Raw genomic sequence first — 6,711 nt, forward strand, 5'->3', positions numbered from 1 at the left:
ATACTGGATGCGCATTTAAATCACACGGGAAATTTAAAAATACAGATGCCAAGGCTGCTGCCTAGACCAATTCCACCAGAAGACACAAGGGAATTTAAAAGGGGCCCCAGGTGGTTTTTACATGCAGCCAGTGTTGAAAAACACTGTGCTGTACCATCAACTGATGAGCCAGTCAATGGGGACAGTGTTAAGATATCACAGTGTCCATGGGAACTGCTCCTGTGTGTGGGCTTCCACCAGCTATTGTAAGTGTGCCATGCTGTTTATGAGCTTCAGGCTTCTCAAATATCCCAATACCGCATCCTTTGGTGTGAAGGTACTTTTCTTTTGGACATCTATTTATAAGAAACAATATAAGTATCTTTTAACAACAGAGTTAAATGGGACAAAAAGGTCCAAGAAGTCTAGGCAGTTTTTAGTGAGATCAGAAGTTGAGGTTGGCCCTATAGGCTAAAAGGAAAAAGAATTGTCTCTGTTAGGAAAATCAAATCCTGAACCATTTTCATCTGAAACCCACATCATTTTTATATCTAAACTGGCTGGTTATGTCTCAAGAATGAGGATTCGTTCTCAATTATCTTGATAATTGCGTAAATTCCTAGTTTTGCTTGCATTACAGACCAATGTATTGCCTTATTTTGTTCTTATTTTAAAATTATTTATTGAGCTCTTACTGCATACCAGGCTCTCTGCAAAGATCTTTAGATAGAACTTCATTTAATTGTCAGACTATCCATTTGAGGCATGTGTTAGTATAACCTCTGTTTTATACACAAGGAAACTGAGGCTTGAGAAGATAAAAACATTTACCCAGGGCCACATAATTCCTGAGAAACAAAGACAAGATTAACTCTCAGGTCCGTCCAAAGTTCTAACCTCTGCACTGTGCACGCAGGAAAAACTTCTACCTCCTGGTGCTGCTGAATAAACTATTGAATAAAATGCTAACCCTGAAATCCAAGGGTGATGGAAAAGATATAAATTGGAGGGGGCTTCCTCTTCATTTAAGTTCAACTGTAAGTCATTTCTGAATTTATGTCTGCTGTAATTGTGTTTGTAACTTTCCACCAGAATGTGTTTTGCATGATCTTGCAAAATTTCTTAGAAAATTCATGGGATTTCCACCACACCCACCCATTTAAGATGGGGAAGAGCAGCAATGTGGCTTTCATGCAAAGTTTATTTATAAGGAAATTATAGAATATATTAACACAACTGTTCTATGTGTAAATACAATGCCAGTTCAACAACTGTTTGTCGAGCATGCTGTGCTGTTTCATGCCTCGGTGGGTGTGCACGGGCTATTTGCTCTAGCTGGCCATGTGCCTCTTGCCCCCAACGCCCTCTGGTTGGTCATTTCTACTTGTCAAATTTCAGCGGGTTCTCCAAGATGTTCAGACATGTTTCCCCATGTTGAACTCTTTTAACCCCCAACTCCCTGGTGGCCTAAATATTTTCCTGTGTCTCTCTACTTCTGGCTGCATTGTATGACTTGTTATGTTATAATTTCTAGTTTCCATGGCAATCCTTTCTTACTTGTCTCTCCATGGAGGTGGGAAGCTTCTTTGGGGCAAGACTACTTCTCAGTGCCTAGCATATATTTTGTGATGATTGGTTGAATTATCATTTACGAAAATTGGAATTTACTGGAGAAAACATACTGTAAAAGTAGAGCTTGATCAGATTAGATTTGTTTTAATTGAAAACTTGTCATCTCAAAAAAAATGTTTTTAAGGGAAGGATAGGTATACATATACAAATAAATACATTTAGTGTTGAACTAAGATAAAGTCTTCTCTGGAAGCAATTCACTGATTTATAGGGCCATTGGTAGCAGCATTTATCCATAAGTTCCGATGTAAACTTGGTCTCATGGAGTCAGTTCATCTCTTTTGAAATTTGGATTCTGTGTAATATTAATGCTTAGTACAAGGCATCCTTAGCGCATAATAATGGTCCATCCTGGCAGTCATCTGTGGGATTTCTGTGACTAAACCATGTCAAGAGAGAATTCATACATGTGGGGCGTGGCTGTCCATCTGTTAATATGAGAAACAGCATCTAAATCCAGCCTCTTTTTTTTTTTTTTCCCTTCCAAAGCTTTCCTTTGAAAGAGATGTGCTCTGGGGAGCTATTTGGGGAAACATCTCTAGGGTGCACCGGGTCAAGTACGATCTGTGTAGGATTGTGTGAGTCCTCAATGCTGAACTGTGTGGTTATCTATTGTGGCAACTTGATTGTTTTCATGGAAGCCTAAGGAGCACTAGTTGCCTTCTTTTGTGTTAAAATAGTAAAACTCAAACAGTTATATCTCAGTCTAAAGAATATTGTGTATGTTGATGACATACTGATTGCTTTTCTTCAATATTTTCTGGCCTTAAAATGACCATATGGAAATTCATTTAATATCTTGAAATCTTTTCAGTTTGCTCAAATTCTAACTTATTAACTTGTTAATTCATATCCCATGTGTTCCACCTATTCAGAAGAGTTAAAAATAACTCATCACCTACATTTATGGGTCCTAATAAACATATAAGTTATATACAATCATATGATTTCAAAATTTAAGGAGCTGTGTAAGAAATATGAAATGGCCAGTTAAGGTAGTTATTCAGATGATTCAGGTTTTACGTAGTCTTATAAAACTTTATTTGGTATGATTAATCATAATTACTTGCTCATAGTGGTTGAATTCTCTGTGTAGATTTAGTTTTAATTGTAATTCAAATACCACACCTGGTTTTCTAACTTTGTCAGAAGGAGGAACTCGGTGAATATAATCTGGGGTCTTTTGCTCTCCTCAGTGGTCAATATATATGCTTATTTCTTTATTTTTGTTAAAATATTTGGAGCCCATAGCAACTGTGAACTCCTGCATCTGTCATGGCTATTTCTAGAAATGTCAGGAACTTTGACCAATCCAGTGGTTCTGCTTCTAAAGATTTATTTGCTGGCTGATCAATTAGATACTGGAATTCTCACAAATATGTAAAAATGAAATATTCTTAATTTTTGACTCAGAAAGTATGTGAACTCTGCCAATCTTGGTGGAACTAAGTGACACAGTTCTAGAAATGGAGCAGGACTTCTATGTTTATCTCAGTGTCCTAGGGACCCCTCACTCAAGTCTCTTATGTACTTGAATTTGTCTGTATGAAAAGGAATATTTTAATCCACCCCATAAACTGTTTCTTACTTATGAAGTATTTTCCATATTGCTTATTTAATGGCAGTAGAAAGAGGACTATATTTTCCTAGGAAGGTATTACATTATTTCTGTACAAGCCCAAATATAATTTTGAGAGTTTTGTAACTTATCTTTACATTTGGTCAGTCATAAATATGAATTATCTGATAGAATAAAAACACATACGAAATTATTAATTTATCCTAGCATGTTAACATTGCATAATTTGAACTTCAGACACCTGAGAGGCAGAAGTAAATACTATTGACTCTCCTTCACTCCTACACTACAAGATTTTCTCTTCATTGTACACTCTCTATATGCTTTGTATTTGGAATGTTAAGATATATTGATTATAAAGATAATTAATTCCAATATAAGTATGTAGGATGAGAAGTTTATAGACCAGTAGAAACTTTTTTCGTCTTTTATTTATTTATTTATTTTTACAATTCAATGGTTTTTATTATATTCAGAGTTGTACAATCTAACAATTACCACTATCTAATTTTAGGATCTTTCCTTTTTCTTTCTTTCTTTTTAAAAAGACATGCTCAGCCCTAGCTGGTTTGGCTCAGTGGATAGAGCCTGGACCTGCGTATGGAAAGGTCTAAGGTAGAGGTTCTCAACCTGTGGGTCGAACGACCCTTTTACAGGGGTCGCCTAGGACCATCGGAAAACACATATATAATTACATATTGTTTTTGTGATTAATCACTATGCTTTAATTATGTTCAATTGGTAACAATGAAATTGGAGGTCGCCACAACATGAGGAACTTTTATTAAAGGGTCACCAATTGCTGGCTCCTACCCAGCCTGGCCCTGGTCCGGGCTTGGGCAGGAGGCAACCAACTGATGTGTTTCTCTCACATCGATTATTTCTGTCTTTCCCTCTCTCCCCCACTCTCTCTAAACATCAATGGGAAAATATCCTCGGGTGAGGATTAAAAAAAAACAAACAAAGCCCTAGCCTAGGGGTCCTCAAACTATGGCCCAGAGGGCCACATGCAAATACAAATATTGTATTTGTTCCCGTTTTTTTTTTTTAACTTCAAAATAAGACATGTGCAGTGTGCATAGGAATTTGTTCATAGTTTTTTTTTAAACTATAGTCCGGCCCTCCAACGGTCTGAGGGACAGTGAACTGGCCCCCTGTTTAAAAAGTTTGAGGACCCCTGCCCTAGCCGGTTTGGCTTGATGGATAGAGCCTCGGCCTGCGGACTGAAGGGTCCCAGGTTCGATTCTGGTCAAGGGCATGTACCTTGGTTGCGGGCACATCCCCAGTAGGGGGTGTGCAGGAGGCAGCTGATCAATGTTTCTCTCTATCTCTCTCCCTTCCTCTCTGTAAAAAAATCAATAAAATATATTAAACAAAACAAAACACAAACAAAGGTGGGTAACCTGGTCAGAAGGTCAAATCTTCAAAGTGCGTGCAAGCTGCTCCTCCCAGGGGGTCCGGACAGAATGTGGTTGAGCATCTCCAGGAAAGCCTGCGGGGATGGTGCCTCCACATTCTGGAAGGTGTCCTGGACTCTGCCGAACAGGATGAAGTATCTCATCTCCAGGCAGATGAACCCGAAGTGGTTCTCATCGAACAAGATGAAGACTCCAGGGTAGCGCCGGGTGGAGGCGAAGCCATGTCTGGTAACAGTGTCCACGCCATAGAAACACATCCTGCAGGTTTGGGGGTAGTTCTGTTCTATTGAGAACACGTCCGCAGGCAGAACAAACGGGACAGGCTGCTCCTCGGAAGCTGCAGCCCCGGACTCCCCGACGCTGGGCTGGGCAGGGCTCTGCCAGCCATGGCCCTCGCTTTCCTCAGTCCCGTTTTCTTGCTGCTGCTGCTGCTGCTGCTGCTGCTGCTCCCGGAACACTTGCTCGTCAATCTCCTGGACCACGCGGGAGAGCTCGTTGAAGTTGCGGAAGATCTCGCCATCTCGCAGCTGGATGCGGCGCTTGAGGTGGATCTCTAACATCGCGATGGACTCTCCCATGATCTTCGTGACCCTGGCATACTTCCCATGGAAGCTGAGCATGGCAATCTTCTTTAGTCTGAAGATCTGGTATTTGCTTTGGAAGAGGCCTGGCCTGATGAGGTCGTCAGGGTGGCGTGGCGGGAGGTAGAGGCGGCGGTAGGTCAGCCAGTCATACACCTGTCTGTCCTCCTGCACCAGCACCAGCCCCGGTTCTCCCCTAAGCCGCGTGGGTGAATCCGTTCGGTGGACTGTCTTGTTGCACTTGATGCTGAACCTGTCCTTCCGAATCTGCATGTGGTGGCTGTGGGGCCTGCAATAAAGGCCTTCCATGCACTCCACCGTGGCTGATTTCCTCTCCGTCAGGCGAATTCTGAACGAGGGCTTGAATTGCAGTGGGCCATCCACATGGGTGTTAAGGGAAGGCCTGAACGTCCAACCAGTAATGCATAAGCCATCTGCCACGACATTCAGCAGTGTTCTATTGCTATTATCTAGCTGCCACAATCCCAAAATGTGTCTGTATGGGTGGAACAGCTTCGCATAGACTTCTCGATAAGACATACCGATCATCGCCAGGTTCTGCAAGGTTTCAGGAACGCCAAACTCCTCCCGGCAGCGCCGTCTCCAGATGCTGTCGATGTGCAGGATGTGGTGGAATTTGGTGCAGGCCTGGGCCAGTCTGGGCAGGTCGGTGCCGGGAAGCGAGGCAAAGATCTCCACCAGCATCTCCACCGGCAGGTCCTGCAGCGAGCAGTGCGGGGGAGCCATGGGGCTATCGATTCCTCCACTCCCCGCACAGCACCGCACTGCTGCGTCTGCCTCGACTTGCTTTACTGCGGGGGCCGGGGCCGGCTTGCCGTCGGCTCCTGCCATCTCAGCTGGGCGCTGGCGCTTCTGACGACACCGACATCTCGGTGAAGAGCCCACGCTGCAGAGGTAAGCGCACTCCTCCATGCCTCCAGGTGTAATAGCCTCTACAGCATGGGCCTCTGTGTCCCGCCCAGGAGTCCAGCCACGCCCCCAGGGTCTAGCCACGCCCCCCAGAGAGGAGCCAATTATAGGACTATAAACCCAACCATTAAACAGTCGCCTCTCTTTCCCAGTGCCCCCTCCCTGTCCTCCCGCCCTAGCCCCAGGCAGTCACTAATCTGCTTTCTGTATGGATATGCCTCCAGGGATATGTCTATGGGTGGGGGGACATTTCACATAAATGCAGTCATAATATCTGGTCTTTTGTGACTGGCTTCTTTCACTTAGCATAACATTTTAAAGTTTTATGAATGCTATATTCTAGTGTATGGGCATACCACATTTTGTTTACCCATTCATCAGTTGATGAGTATTTGGGTTGTTTCCGTTTGAGGCTCTTATGAATAACGCTGCTATGAACATTGTGTACAAGTTTTTTCTGTGAACATGTTTCCATTTCTTTTGGGTATGTACCTAGAAGTGGAACTTCTGGGCCATCTGGTGACTCTCGTTTTCCAACGTGGCCCCGCTATTTTACATTTCCACCAGCAATGTACGAGGGGTCCAATTTTTA

At 43.0% G+C, this 6,711-nt stretch overlaps 1 pseudogene; it reads right to left on the minus strand.

Moving 5' to 3' along the window:
- Window positions 1–4,613: 4,613 nt before the first annotated feature.
- On the minus strand, window positions 4,614–6,122 carry LOC139012820 (F-box only protein 31 pseudogene; annotated as a pseudogene).
- Window positions 6,123–6,711: the final 589 nt, after the last annotated feature.

The sequence above is a fragment of the Myotis yumanensis genome, unplaced genomic scaffold (genome assembly GCF_028538775.1).
Source record: "Myotis yumanensis isolate MYYU_CA2020_CCGP unplaced genomic scaffold, mMyoYum1.0.hap1 SCAF_6, whole genome shotgun sequence".
Lineage (NCBI taxonomy): Eukaryota > Metazoa > Chordata > Mammalia > Chiroptera > Vespertilionidae > Myotis > Myotis yumanensis.